Raw genomic sequence first — 16,282 nt, 5'->3', positions numbered from 1 at the left:
AGTGTTGAAGAGCATGTGAGGTGCCTCTGACATTGGTTGGGAGGGACTAGACAAAGGGGAACAAGGTAGTATCGCAGCATTTGGAGACGAGTTAGGTGGGGCAGGAACAGGTAGAAACAATGGATCTGCCAGGGCAGTCTTGTTTGTGAGGACTCGGAGTGACACAGCGTGAGAGCCAGGAAGAACTGGAGTGATGTGATTGCTTGTGGAGAAGGTTAAATTAAAAATAAGAAGAATTGGCACGGGGAGGCAATTAATTTACAGGGCAGGCTAGGATTAGTGTAGTTTAAATATACAGAATGGAAACAGTCTCATTGGCCCTCCAAGTCAACACCAACCATTGGTAACACATGCACACTGGTTCTATTTCATCCCACTTTCTCATCCACTCCCTACACACCAGAGATCAATTAACCTACAAATCTAGGGATGTGGGAGGAAGCTGGAGCACCTGGAGGAAACCCACAGGGAGAACGTGCAAACTCCACACAGATAGTACCTGAGGTCAGGATCGAACCTGGTCACTGGCACTATGAGACAGCAGCTCCACCAGCTGTATTACTGTTCCACCCTGACTGCTTATAGGCTCGTGCAAGATTACGGCGTTAGAAATAATTATCAGAACGTAAACATCGAAGAACTGGCCATGTGGGCAGCAAATGGCGGCACGGTGGTGCAGTGGGAGAGTTGCTGCCTCACAGCACCAGAGACCCAGGTTCCATCCTGACTATGGGTGCTCCCTGTGTGGAGTTTGCACGTTCTTCCCGTGACCACATGGGTATACACTGGATGCTCCAGTTTCCTCCCACATTCCAAGGACGTGTGGGTTTGGAGTTTAATTGGCCTCTGCACATTGTCACTAGTAAGGTTGAACTAGTGTATGGGTGATTGCTGGTCAGTGTGGACTCAGAGAGGTGAAGGGCCTGTTTCCGTGCTCATCAACTCGTCTGAAGAAGGGTCACCCATTCCTTCTTTCCCGAAATGCTACCTGTCCCGCTGAGTTACTCCAGCTTTTTGTGTCTATCTGTGAGCTGTAGATGAATGTCCCTCCGCAGAGGCTGCCTGACCTGCTGAGTTACTCCAGCTTTTTGTGTCTATCTGTGGGCTGTAGGTGAATGTCCCTCCGCAGAGGCTGCCTGACCTGCTGAGTTCCTCCGGTGCTTTTTGTGTCTATCTGTGAGCTGTAGGCGAATGTCCCTCTGCAGAGGCTGCCTGACCTGCTGAGTTCCTCCGGTGCTTTGTTTTTGACTCATTGTACACTGGAGGTTACATTGAATTCTCAGGTCATTCTGTAATCCTTCTGCGTTACATCTCCTGGCCTGAACAAATATGACGAGCCTCAGGCCATCTGATGGCCATTTGTTGAAGTGTCTGTCCCTTCACTGCTCTCAGTCGCAGGGTTACGCCAGATTAGGCAAGCAATCCTAGCTGCATCTGCCTGCTTTCTCCAGGGATCTGTAGAGATTGCATCAATGGATAGAATACAGTGAGCAGCACATGTATCTCTCATTTTCTGCATCAGCAACTTCTTTATAGGGATCTACAGACAGCTGTGCTCTCGAACAGCTATCACAACTGGGGGATTCCTCTTTAGCATGTGTCATCTGTAATAGCAAGATTGTTGATAGGGCTAGGGAGAGCGCAGTTGACCAAAATAAAACATGCCAGTCTGTCTACCCCACTCACACCCCCAACCCATGAAGTTCAATCAGAGTTGGTATGTCAGAGTGTACTAGAGAGTCATAGAATCTTAGAGTGTTGCAGTGTGGAAACAGGCCCTTCGGCCCAACTTGCCCACACTGGCCAACATGTCCCGGCTATACTAGTCTCACCTGCCTGCATTTGGTCCAAATCCCTCCAAACCTGTCCTATCCATGTACCTGTCCAACTGCTTCTTAAATGTTGGGATTGTCCCAGCCTCAACTACGGTCGATCCAGCTCGAGGTTTTCCAGGCGACTGCCCTCGAGCTTGAAGGTCGAAGGCACTCTTCTTAACTCGCGGATTAGGTCGCCGCAGTGGGACAGCCCCTTTAAACACAACAACCTGGGGTCGCTGTCCTGTGCACAGCTGTCCAGCCAGCAGCTGTCTGTCTCTTCATCTTTTTATTTTTTATTTTAGTTAGTTAAGTGTTTTGTTTGGAGGTCTAGACTATTTTATGTGGGGGAGGGGGAAACTACCTTTCAGGGTCCCTACCTGGTCGGAGTGGCGGCCTTTCTCCGGGCTGCAGCTTCGACCCGTCCTCACGGCCTACCAACGGGCCTGGAGCGGCGTTTCCTGTCGGGGACCGCCCAGAACCTCGGCTTCAGAGGCGGCACAGCGCTGGAGCGCTATCGTGGAGCGGGCGATGCCTTGCCCGGGTCGCCGCGCTGGAGCTCCGGTGAGCTGAGACCGCCAGGTAAAACATCGCGGAGCTGCGGGACTGTGGAGCGACCAGCGGTGGGCGGCGGCGCTGAACTTTACACCGGGAGCCTGGGATCTCTCGATGAGATCGCCAGTTGTGGAGCTCCAACCTGCGCGGCCTTGTTGGCTTCGGAAGCCGCGGCCTCCAGTGCGGAGGCGGCCATTCCAGGGTTCCCAAGCCGCTGGGAGGACTCTCCCGACGCCGGAGCAACATCACCCGGCGAGAACGGCCTGGAACATCGGGCCTCCGTAGAGGCAACTGTGGAGGCCTCAATAGGCCCGACTATGGGTGAACTGGGGTTGGGGACTGGACTTTGTGCCTTCCCTCATGGTGGGAGCCATTGTGGGGGGATGTTCTTTGTGTTAAGACTCTTATTGGTGTTATGTCTGTATTCTTTTTTTGTGTGCTGCAAAATGGCAAAAAGCATTTCACTTCACTACACCTGGGTGTATGTGAATGTGACTAATAAAATACCTTTGATACCTTTGATACCTTTAAATACACTCTGAACTACATAGACTTGGTTTTGCCATTTTCCTCTCCATTCCCCCTGTCCCGTTCCAGCTATATCCCTTCCTCCGGCTCTGCATCTCACACCTCCTCTCAATTTAATTCAATGATACTTTATTGCAACATATACCTAGGTGCAGCAAAATTCTTTCTTTTGCATACAATCCAGTAAATCATACAGCAGATCTCACCGAGGCAGCACACGGAGTTTCTGCCGCCGACAGTTACAATGAGTTCACCGAGCAGTCTTATCTTCTTCTCGCAGCGGAGAACATGGTGCATGGCAGCAAGTAGCCCCCCAGCGGGTGCCCCTTCAATCTCCCAGTTGCTCTCAGCAGCCCTCTTCACTCTCGTCAGATGCTCTCTCCTAATCTTACAGCTTTTTGACTTCTTCTCATTCTGGCTTTTGTCCACCAAAATACTAAGCAAAACCTCCCACCTCACCCGGAACACGCTATCATTTGCCAGGCTTTGTCCCGCCCCCACTTCTCCTCCAGTTTGCTCCCCTCCACTACTACAATCAGTCTGAAGAAGGGTCCCGACCCAAAACGTCACCTATTCCATGTTCTCCACAGATGCAGCATGACCCGCTGAGTTACTCCAGCACTTTGTGTTTTGTTTGCTGTAGGTAGTCCGCATCTCTGAGGTGTACAGAAGTCCGGGAGACACCACAAGCACTTCCTCTGCTTCCTGAAAATCTCCTCCCATCATTGGGATCTGAGGAATCCAGTGTTTCCAGCATATTTAAACAATGCAGTCCACCCACTGCAGCTGGTGAAGTGGGACCAGGGTTCAGAGAGGATCCTGACAATGGTCCATTTAACCTGCAGGGTCCCAGGGCTAACTCCAGCAGGGTTTTCAGGTTCTGCTGTAGGTTATCTTTATCTCCAACACCTATCAGAGGCTGGGGCTTCCTCCACTGTCAGAATGGGGCAGAACCCAAATTGGCGGAACAGTACCTCATATTTCGCTTCGGCAGCTTACAACCCAGCGGTATTAATGTTGATTTCTCTAACTTCAAGTAACCCTTACATCCCCTCTCTCCCCGTCCCTCCCCCACCCTAGTAGTCGCGCTAGTTTCACTGTCGTCCTGCCGAGTTTCACTGTTTGTATCACTCATTATCACCTTCCCCACTGCCAACTATGGACCTCCTTTCCTCGATCATCATTGCTGCCTTTTATTTGTCATTTTGCATATCTTTCATTCATTTGTCCTCTGTCCCTTTTCATATCTCTTCTTTCCCTGAAGAAGGGTCTCGACCCAAAACTTCACCTATTCCTTTTTCCCCCCATATATGCTGCTTGACCCACTGAGTTACGACAATTTTTGTGTCTATCTGTGGGGTATATCACTATTGCCTGGCAGACCATAAATTGAATGCCCCAATTGATTCTTGATCTTCTTCAGGGGGCTAAAGATTGTGCTGGGACACTAGAGGGTGGTGGACCTTGTGCATGTATGAGATATGGTGCCTAGGATGTGCAACATGACCAGGCTCTTCCCATGAGCTTTGAAGGCCAGGTCACAGTGCGGTGAAGGTAAGTGTCTTCCAGATGTTTAGCAGAAGGCACATCATCCCACATACTCCAGTTAAGGAAGAGACAGTGGTTTGGATCCCAGCTTCCAAGTGTGCAGATACAAAAGCATCATCCATGTAATGTCATGTATTGCCTATCCACACCTTCCACAGATGCTGCCTGAGGTATTGCAGAAGATTCCAGCATCTGCAGTTCCTTATGTATTCACCAATGTAATGTACATTGGGGTGATTTTGGTTCTGGAGTGGAGACAATGAAGATCAAAATGTTTTCTGCTCATCCTGTAAATTAATTCCACATCCACAGGGCACTGATTGGAATGTCATAGTTGGGAAGTTTGAGAAGAGGGCTGGTGTGATGACACCAGTGATGACAACAGTCCTAGTTTACATTGCGATCGAGAGTGTGATGGATCTATTGGTGAAGATCACAGCTTGCATAGCATCATGGAGCAGTTTACTTTAGGCTTTAGAGATACAGTGCAGAAACAGGCCCTTCAGCCCACCAGGTCCGCGCCGACCAGTCCAGACACTGACACTATCCTACACGCGAGGGTGTCCTGACACTATCCTACACGCTAACTCACAAACCTGTATGTGTTTGGTGTTTAGTTTTTTAGTTTAGCATAGTTTTAGAGATACAGTGCAGGAGTAGGCTCTTCAGCCTACCGAGTCAATAGACAATAGACAATAGGTGCAGGAGTAGGCCATTCGGCCCTTCGAGCCAGCACCGCCATTCAATGTGATCATGGCTGATCATCCCCAATCAGTAACCCGTTCCTGCCTTCTCCCCATATCCCCTGACTCCGTTATCTTTAAGAGCCCTATCTAGCTCTCTCTTGAAAGTATCCAGAGAACCGGCCTCCACCGCCCTCTGAGGCAGAGAATTCCACAGACTCACAACTCTCTGTGAGAAAAAGTGTTTCCTCGTCTCCGTTCTAAATGGCTTACCCCTTGTTCTTAAACTATGGCCCCTGGTTCTGGACTCCCCCAACATCGGGAACGTGTTTCCTGCCTCTAGCGTGTCCAAACCCTTAACAATCTTATATGTTTCTAGATAGGGCTCTTAAAGATAGCGGAGTCAGGGGGATATGGGGAGAAGGCAGGAACAGGGTACTGATTGGAGATGATCAGCCATGATCACATTGAATGGCGGTGCTGGCTTGAAGGGCCGAATGACCTACTCCTGCACCTATTGTCTATTGTCTATTGATATTGAGATGCTTTATGTCAAGATTGCACTGTACATTATCATTCCTTCACCATGGCTGGGTTTGTCCAGGAATTCTCTCTGCAACATCGCTGTGGAGCACTTCACAAGAAAGACGGTCGAGATTCAAGAAGTTAAATAGTGATGGGCAGTGCAGAACAGTGCTTAACTGCTGGAATTGCAGAACAATGAAAGGGTTTGGTAGTCATTTCCACACGACTCAACAGCAGGAGAAACTAAATAATCTAGCCTTGTCCTGCTGAGAACAGAGGAGGTAAATGGAAGGTTTTATACTTGTTGGAAGTTTGAAGGCGTTTGATTACGTAAATAAAGTGAAATCCTTTTCACTCACAGGGCATTTATTAACCAGTGGAAAGAGATAGAGACGTTAGTTCATATTCCATTTCGCAAAAGAATGAAGATAGAAGCAGTGGCAAGATAAGAACTTTTTTTACAAAGAAATGTTATGATCAGAAATCGTCATCAGAATTTCTTATTTTAGTTTTGAGATACAGCGTGGAAACAGGCTCCTCGGCCCGCCGAGTCTGCGCAGACCTTCAATCACACGAAGGGTTTCGGCCCGAAACGTCGCCTATTTCCTTCGCTCCATAGATGCTGCTGCACCCGCTGAGTTTCTCCAGCATCTTTGTGTACCTTCGATCTTCCAGCATCTGCAGTTCCTTCTTGAACCCTTTCACACTAGTTCTGTATTGTCGCACTTTCGCATCCACTCTCCGCATATTAGGAGCAATTTGCAGCGGCTGATTAACCTGTCTTTGGGATGTGGGAGGAAACCGGAGCACCTGGAGGAAACCCACACGGTCACCGGGAGAATGTGCAGACTCCACTCAGACAGCACCCGAGGTCAGGATCGAACCTGGGTCTCCCAGCACAGTGAGGCAGCACCCTTATCAGCTGTGCCATCTCAATATTTCTGTTGCCTCTTTCATTGAAATCAAAAAGGTATAAGCTGCAGGTTAATGTGAGCAGGACAAGGACATTGGAACACTCGGTTCATTCAAACACAGACACGGTAGGGAGATCTACGCAGACAACTCCACTGTGTACCTCTCTGTGTACCTCTCTGACGGCTTCATGTTCTACCTGTGGCTTCTGCCGAGCTGGAAACGATTATGTGATCAGATTAAGTGGTACGATTAGCTGTTCTCTGATTGACTTTTTTTCCTGTGGTAGCTGCTTTGTAAATTAAGACGGAATAAAACTGAATGTGTTAGTGAGAGATTAGAGCAGAGGGTGCTGTGAAGGGTGGAAAGTCAGGTCAGTGTGAAGGTTAAGCTTGGCTCCAAGTGACAGGTGGCTTCAGCTTACACCTGGATGGCTTAAGTTCTTTGATTTTATTAAACTTTAATACCTGCACAGTTGGTCAGGTGGTGTCTAGTGCTGACCTAGAGGTTAGAAGCTTCTGTACCTGAGATAACCACTTTGCTTTCTGTTAAATCTCCACTTGTCTGATTATGAGTAACAGGTTGAGGTCAAGTGGTTGTTGTGCGATGTCTTGCGTGGATTAGATTGAGCTGATGAGGACGAGAGCTGGGTGAGCACTTTCTGGACAGGAGGAGTGCGGCACGGTGGCGCAGCAGTAGAGTTGCTGCCTTACAGCGCCAGAGACCCGGGTTCAATCCTGACTACAGGTGCTGTCTGTACGGAGTTTGTATGTTCTCGCCGTGACTGCGTGGGTTTTACCCGGGAGCTCTGGTTTCCTCCCACACTCCAAAGACGTACAGGCTTGTAGGTTAATTAGCTTGGTATAATTGTAAATTGTCGCTAGTGTGTAGGATATTGTAAGTGTGTGTGGATCGTGTCATGGGCATGTTTCCGTGCTGTGTCTCTAAATTCAACTAAAGGACAGTAGAGGCACTGGAGGAATATCTGCAGTAACGTCGGCAACAGTCAAAGCGACAACAAGTCATGTAAATACAATCCCACGGACCAGCCACAGGATGTAAAATACATCGGCACAATAGTCAGGGGTACAGATGTTGGTGTTGGATCGTCTGTCTGTGAATGAAAGGCAGGAGAATGGACAAAATGAAGAGAGAAGAGGAAGCGGTGAAAGGTTGTGGTTTACGTCAGAGCTAAGAACATCGGGAGAAATAGAACTAAGATTTTTCAGGAAGCATTTCACAGATAGAAACAGATGGAAAATTAGGATGTCAACGGCGCTCACTTTAGATTATTAACTGTGGGGTTAAATGGACGCGGTAGGGAGGAGGCGGAATAAAAGATGAATGAGGAGGAAAGGTAAAAGCAAAATAGAAAAGAATGATTCCCAGGAAGTGGAATGAAAGTGCAAAGAGAGGAAAAATTGCAAAAACAGGAGCATTTATTTCTGGACATTCCAAATAGTCATGTTGTTTTAATATGTTTGCAATGCAACATAATGAAAGATTTGTCACATCCTGGTCATTCCTTCTTCCCCTTGCTCCTTTCGGGCAAAAGGTACAGAATCTAGAAAGCATGCACCACCAGACTCAGGACCAGCTTCTGTGGAGCTACAGTTCTTTTTATCTGTTACAAAAGTGAAGATTTTGAACATCTTCTTCTTGTGCATGGCGTGCACAGCCTACAGTTGTAAGACAACTTGTTCTGTTTGATCTTCTGATTGTGCACACCAGGTTGATTGCATTCGTCGATACAGGGAGGACCACGTGAAGGTTGCAATCTCTCACCCCATTTTGAACATGAAGAATATTGAACAAAAGTTTATCAGTGGGAAAGTGTTATTTGCAGTAATATAGGGAGCAAGACTTTGTTTAGAGATCCTGGTATTGTCCTGTCTGTGTAGAGCCACCGGAGATGGGCAAGTTACAAAATGGGCCAGGTGTGGCATTGCTTGGATGAGGCATCTTGGTCAGCATGGCCGATTTGGGCCGAAGGGCCTGTTTCAGTGGAGACACAAGGAACTGTAGATGCTAGAGCCTTGAGTAAAATTACCTCCAGTTCCCTCCCCTCCCTCCCCCGAAACGTCACCCATACATTTTCTCCAGAGATACTGCCTGACCCACTGAGTTACTCCAGCATTTTGTGTCTATCTTCGGTATAAACCAGCACTTGCAGTTCCTTTCTATACGCAAACTGTTGGAATAACTCAGTGGGTCAGGCAGCCTCTGTGGATGGAGAGGACAGACGACGTTTCAGTTCGGTCCTTCAGACCTGTTTCCATGCTCTATGAGTCTAAGTGCTCGGAAAGGGAGCATTTATCCTTTGAGCGATAAAACAATGTAGTAAACATGAACAAGGTATGAATAAACACAAGGTATGAATAAACACACGATGAAGATACAATTGCGTCATGTCCCATGAAAAATTCGTCAAAGCAAAATCCTGAAGGAAAAGTGAAATCTCCCGGGGAATGCCGGGAGCGAGGAGGAAGTCCAGAAGGCTGTCAGCGTGTGGCTGGTTCTCTTTGGAACTAACATGCTAATGATCCCCTTCGCCACACGGATAGAAAGGTTGCCAGGCAACGCTTCAGCAAATCACTCAAACATCCCATTTATTAAAGTAAATGTTGGTGGAAAGGTTACTGTACCTCAGCTTGCGTGGGGCGGTCAACATGGCACGTGGAGAAGTAGGTAGATCCCTCCAGATGCTCACACCCAACGATGGTGCCTACACACCAGGGATGTTGAGAGAGGTATGCCCCTGTCCCACTTAGGAAACCTGAACGGAAACCTCTGGAGACTTTGCGCCCCACCCAAGGTTTCTGTGCGGTTCCTGGAGGTTGCAGGTGGTTGCCGGAGGTTGCAGGTAGTGGAAGCAGGTAGGGAGACTGACAAAAACCTCCGGGAACCGCACGGAAACCTTGGGTGGGGCACAAAGTCTCCAGAGGTTTCCGTTCAGGTTTCCTAAGTGGGACAGGGGCATAAGGCAATACTTCCTACAGGAATCACCTACAAGAGGGAGGATCCAGCGTGGGGGAGCTGCCGTGGGGGGTGGGGGGGGGGGGGACAATGGAGGACCCAGCATGGGTGAGGGGGAGGGAATGGGGAGGGGGATGAAACAAAGGAGGACTTAGGGTGGGATACTTGTAACATTGTCGGTACCATTTATGTAGCGACTCTTTGGTACCCAGGTGCTCCCTGTAGAGGTTGGTTGTAGAGGGTCTGTAGCCACGTCAACAACCAGACTCCTGAAGGCAATGGGAGTTCGAGGACAGGCCTTCCGGCATGACGTCAGGTCGCTGTCAGAGGCTGCCGAGCGAAGCAGCAACTGGCTGTGGCTGAAGAGGAAGGGACTCCAACTGGGTGGCAAAATGACCAGCAAGAGGGGTCAAACGGAGAGGAGCGCACCTGGGACGCCAGGTGTTGCTGTTGAACCCTCTGGAGATGTCGTGGGCCTATCAACGAAACACCAAGGAAGGAGGGTGCCCATCTGATGACCCCAATGACGTTTTTACCCCTACCCCCACTCAAGATATTAAGAAGGTGCCAATTATAGTAGGGATTGTAATATCAAGTCCTATAAGCTCAACATTCCTTGGGTGTCTTCTTCTTCTTGCGTGTGGCGTGCACAGCCTAAAGTTGTAGGACAACTTGTTCTATTTGATCTTATTTGATTGTGCATGCCGGGTTGATTGCATTCATCGAAACAGGGAAACCACGTGAAGGTTGCAATCTTCCACCCACCTTGGGTGTGAAAAACAAAGAATCTCACTGTGACCCTTCACTAGCGACAGTATTCATTCATTCATTCATTCATTCATTCATTCATTCATTCATTCATTATTACACAAACAGCTGCTGATACATCTGCCTTCATTGCAAAAACGTCCTTGCTTTCTCCAGATGATATTGATTGCACTTCTTTGAATCTGTGACTCTGTCAACACATGAAGCTGTATTTTACATGAAAGCAACTTGGAGATTCCATTTGGAAAATTTATCACTGATGTCAGAGACATAGAATCGCACTGCAGGAAACGTGCCCTTCAGCCAACTTGTTTCACACGCAATCACGATAAACCCCATCTCTGTTCACCTCCCATTCCATCAACTGCTGTGTCTCAGATTTCTGCAGTATTTCAAGAGAGTTAGATTTAGCTCTTAGGGCTAAAGGAATCAAGGGATATGGGGAAAAGCAGGAACGGGGTACAGATTTTAGATGATCAGCCATGATCATATTGAATGGCACAATGGTGCTGGCTCAAAGGGCTGAATGGCCTACTCCTGCACCTATTTTTCTATGTTTCTATGCATGAACTAGGTCAGACTTTGTCATCTGTGGGATGTGTGTGCAAATCCTGCTGGAGATCTCTCCATCTCTCTCCAGGAGGTGTGAGTTTAAGATGAGAGGTTTCCGGTTGAACCTTCATGGTTTAAGGTAAGAGGGGTTTAGATTTAATAGGAACCTGAGGGACAACTTTTTCACTCAGAGGATGGTGGGTATATGGAACGAGCTGCCAGATGAAGTATTTAAGAAGGAACTGCAGATGCTGTAAAATCGAAGGTACAAAAATGCTGGAGAAACTCAGCGGGTGCAACAGCATCTATGGAGCGAAAGAAATAGGCAACGTTTCAGAGGAAGTAGTTAAGGCAGGTACAATAACTGCCTGTGCCACGCGACAGTGAGAGTAGGAATGGAGCGAGGTGGAGGATAAATGCGTGGATGAGAGACTGGTGCAGTGGGTATGGATTCAAGTTTCTGGATCATTGGGACCTCTTTTGGGGAAGGTGCGACCTGTACAGAAAGGACGGGTTGCACTTGAACTCGAGGGGGACCAATATCCTGGCGGGGAGATTTGCAAAGGCTACTGGGGAGACTTTAAACTAGTATGGTTGGGGGGAGGGACTCAAATTGGGAAAGCTAGCAGTCAGTGTGTGAAGCAGGGGGCAGAGAATGGTAGCACTCTGACCCAAAATGTAGGGGAGAGAGAAGAAAAAGAAAATAATCAGAGAATAATAGAGGGTGGGTTTCTTAAATGTGTATATTTTAATGCTAGGAGCATTGTTAGAAAAGTGGATGAACTTAGAGCCTGGATTGACACCTGGAAGTATGATGTGGCGATCAGTGAAACATGGTTGCAGGAGGGCTGTGATTGGAAACTAAATATTCCAGGATTTCATTGCTTCAGGTGTGATAGAATTGGAGGGGCAAGAGGAGGAGGTGTTGCATTGCTTATCAGGGAAGATATTACAGCAGTGCTTTGGCAGGATAGATTAGAGGGCTCGTCTAGGGAGGCTATTTGGGTGGAACTGAGAAATGGGAAAGGGGTAGCAACACTTATAGGGGTGTATTATAGACCGCCAAATGGGGAGCGAGAATTGGAAGAGCAAATATGTAAGGAGATTGCAGATATTAGTAGTAAGCACAAGGTAGTGATTGTGGGAGATTTCAATTTTCCACACATAGACTGGGAAACACATTCTGTAAATGGGCTGGATGGGTTGGAGTTTGTAAAATGTGTGCAGGATAGTTTTTTGCAACAATACATAGAAGTACCTACTAGAGAAGGGGCGATACTGGACCTCCTGTTAGGAAATGAGATGGGTCAGGTGGCAGAGGTATGCGTTGGGGAACAGTTCGGGTCCAGTGATCACAATACCATTAGTTTCAATATAATTATGGAGAGGGACAAAACTGGACCTAGGGTTGAGATTTTTGATTGGAGAAAGGCTAACTTTGAGGAGATGCGAAAGGATTTAAAAGGAGTAAATTGGGACAGTTTGTTTTATGGGAAAGATGTGGAAGAGAAATGGAGTACATTTAAAGGTGAAATTTTAAGAGTACAGAATCTTTATGTCCCTGTTCGGTTGAAAGGAAATCGTAAAAATTGTAAAGAGCCATGGTTTTCAAGGGAAATTGGACACTTGGTTCGGAAAAAGAGGGAGATCTACAATAGTTATAGGCAGCATGGAGTAAATGAGGTGCTTGAGGAGTATAAAGAATGTAAAAAGAATCTTAAGAAAGAAATTAGAAAAGCTAAAAGAAGATATGAGGTTGCTTTGGCAAGTAAGGTAAAAGTAAATCCGAAGGGTTTCTACCGCTATATTAATAGCAAAAGGATAACGAGGGATAAAATTGGTCCATTAGAGAGTCAGAGTGGCCAACTATCTGCAGAGCCAAAAGAGATGGGGGAGATATTGAACAGTTTCTTTTCTTCGGTATTCACCAAGGAGAAGGATATTGAATTATGTGAGGTAAGGGAAACAAGTAGAGTAGCTATGGAAACTATGAGGATCAAAGAAGAGGAAGTACTGACACTTTTGAGAAATATAAAAGTGGATAAGTCTCCAGGTCCGGACAGGATATTCCCTAGGACATTGAGGGAAGTTAGTGTAGAAATAGCAGGGGCTATGGCAGAAATATTTCAAATTTCATTAGAAACGGGAATAGTGCCGGAGGATTGGCGTACTGCGCATGTTGTTCCATTGTTTAAAAAGGGGTCTAAGAGTAAACCTAGCAATTATAGACCTGTTAGTTTGACGTCAGTGGTGGGCAAATTAATGGAAAGAATACTTAGATATAATATATATAAGCATCTGGATAAACAGGGTCTGATTAGGAACAGTCAACATGGATTTGTGCCTGGAAGGTCATGTTTAACTAATCTTCTTGAATTTTTTGAAGATGTTACTCGGGAAATTGATGAGGGTAAAGCAGTGGATGTTGTGTATATGGACTTCAGTAAGGCCTTTGACAAGGTTCCTCATGGAAGGTTGGTTAAGAAGGTTCAATGGTTGGGTATTAATGGTGGAGTAGCAAGATGGATTCAACAGTGGCTGAATGGGAGATGCCAGAGAGTAATGGTGGATGGTTGTTTGTCAGGTTGGAGGCCAGTGACGAGTGGGGTGCCACAGGGATCTGTGTTGGGTCCACTGTTGTTTGTCATGTACATCAATGATCTGGACGATGGTGTGGTAAATTGGATTAGTAAGTATGCAGATGATACTAAGATAGGTGGGGTTGCGGGTAATGAAGTAGAGTTTCAAAGTCTACAGAGAGATTTATGCCAGTTGGAAGAGTGGGCTGAAAGATGGCAGATGGAGTTTAATGCTGATAAGTGTGAGGTGCTACATCTTGGCAGGACAAATCAAAATAGGACGTACATGGTAAATGGTAGGGAATTGAAGAATGTAGGTGAACAGAGGGATCTGGGAATAACTGCACAGTTCCCTGAAAGTGGAATCTCATGTAGATAGGGTGGTAAAGAAAGCTTTTGGTGTGCTGGCCTTTATAAATCAGAGCATTGAGTATAGAAGTTGGGATGTAATGTTAAAATTGTACAAGGCATTGGTGAGGCCAATTCTGGAGTATGGTGTACAATTTTGGTCGCCTAATTATAGGAAGGATGTCAACAAAATAGAGAGAGTACAGAGGAGATTTACTAGAATGTTGCCTGGGTTTCAGCAACTAAGTTACAGAGAAAGGTTGAACAAGTTAGGGCTTTATTCTTTGGAGCACAGAAGGTTAAGGGGGGACTTGATAGAGGTTTTTAAAATGATGAGAGGGATAGACAGAGTTGACGTGGAAAAGCTTTTCCCACTGAGAGTAGGGAAGATTCAAACAAGGGGACATGACTTGAGAATTAAGGGACTGAAGTTTAGGGGTAACATGAGGGGGAACTTCTTTACTCAGAGAGTGGTAGCTGTGTGGAATGAGCTTCCAGTGAAGGTGGTGGAGGCAGGTTCGTTTTTATCATTTAAAAATAAATTGGATAGTTATATGGATGGGAAAGGAATGGAGGGTTATGGTCTGAGCGCAGGTATATGGGACTAGGGGAGATTATGTGTTCGGCACGGACTAGAAGGGTCGAGATGGCCTGTTTCCGTGCTGTAATTGTTATATGGTTATATTATTATATGGTTATAACATCTACCTCCTCCAAGATTCCACATCTCACCTACATTTTAAGGGCAATTTACAGCAGCTGAAGATAGACACAAAAACCTGGGGTATCTCAGTGGGTCAGGCAACATATCTGGAGAAAAGGAATAGGTGACATTTCGGGTCCATACCCTTCTTCAGACGGAGAGTCAGGGGAAAGGGAAAGGAGAGATATAGATGGTGATATGGAGAGATCTAGAACAAATGAATGAAAGATATGCAAAAAGCAACAATGATCAAAGAAAGATGAAACCCACAAAGGTCCATTGTTGGCTGTGGGACAGGTGATAACGAGTTGCACAGACGGTGAAACTCAACAGGACGACAGCGAAACTAGTACGGTGACTAGAGCAGGGGACCAAACAACCTGCATGTCTTTGAAAAGTGAAAGGAAACTCACTTGATCACAGGAAGAATGTGCAAAATGCAAACAGCACTGGAGGTCAGTTTAGAATCTGTGTCACTGGAGTTTTGAGGCAACAGCTCGACCAGTTGCATCACTGACCCACTTAATATGGATCTGGATCTGGATCAGGATCTGGATCTGGATCTGGATGTAGTATGCTGAAAAGCTCTAGGTAGAGCTTCACTCAGCACTGGACAATTTTTACATTTTATCAAGCCAATTAACCTACAAACCTGTACGTCTTTGGAGTGTGGGATGAAACGGAAGATCTTGGAAAAAACCCACGCAGATCACGAGGAGAGCGTACAAAGTCTATACAGTCAGCACCCGTGGTCGGGATGGAACCTGGATCTGTGGCGCTGCATTTTGCTGTAAGGCAGCAACTCTACCACTGCGCCACTATGACTGCCAATATGTACAATGATAGAGGTGCACAGTCTAAGAGCTTTAGAAGAATTTTACCCTGCAGGGTGAAGTGAAATCTTTTATACTCAGGGAAATATGAGGTGGGTTTCCTTTGGTGCTCTCCAAAAGATAGTCCCCTTTTCCTGGATGAATTTCACTGTATCAAGGATTCCCAACGTCTGGGCCGTGTCCTCTTCTCATTGCTACCATTGGGCAGGAGGTACAGAAGCCTGAAGTCCCACACCACCAGGTTCAGGAACAGCTACTTTCCTACAGCCATCAGTTTCTTGAACCAACCCACACATCCCTAATCCCACCATGGCAACAGAACACTACAGACGACTTCTTGCACTACTGCCATCTTGCTTTATCTTTCTAATTGTGGTTTGCATTAAATTGTTTTTGCAGTTTTTTTAATTGTCTTGCAGAATTTTTTTTGTGTTGACTGAGTCTGTGATGCTTTTTAAAGCAGAGAATGACATGTTCTTGATTGTAAGGATGTCAAAGGTTAAAGGGAGATGGCTGGAGAATGGGGTTGAGAGGGAAAAATAGATTAGCCATGATTGAATGGAGGAGCAGATGTGATGGGCTGAATGGCCTAATTCTGCTCCTATGTCTAATGGTCTTATGCTGCTGCAAGCAGGACTTTCATTGTACCTGTGCCTCATCGTACTTGTGCTTCTGACAATAAACTTGATTTGAGTGGATACATTTAAGGCAGAGATAGATAGATTCTATATTAGTACGGGTGTCAGAGGTTATGGGGAGAAGGCAGGAGAATGGGGTAAGATGGGAGAGATAGATCAACCATGATTGAATGGCGGAGTAGACTTGATGGGCCAAATGACCTAATTCTACTCCTATCACTTGTGATCTTATGATGAATTGATAATTGAGCAGTGAAGAGTGATTTAGGTCAAGTCATCCAGGTTATCAGGTTATCCACTTTGGTGGCAAGAACAGGAAA

This window comes from Amblyraja radiata, chromosome X, assembly GCF_010909765.2.
Source record: "Amblyraja radiata isolate CabotCenter1 chromosome X, sAmbRad1.1.pri, whole genome shotgun sequence".
Taxonomy (NCBI): domain Eukaryota; kingdom Metazoa; phylum Chordata; class Chondrichthyes; order Rajiformes; family Rajidae; genus Amblyraja; species Amblyraja radiata.
The sequence above is the reverse complement of the archived record's forward strand: the minus strand, read 5'-3'. Positions refer to the sequence as shown.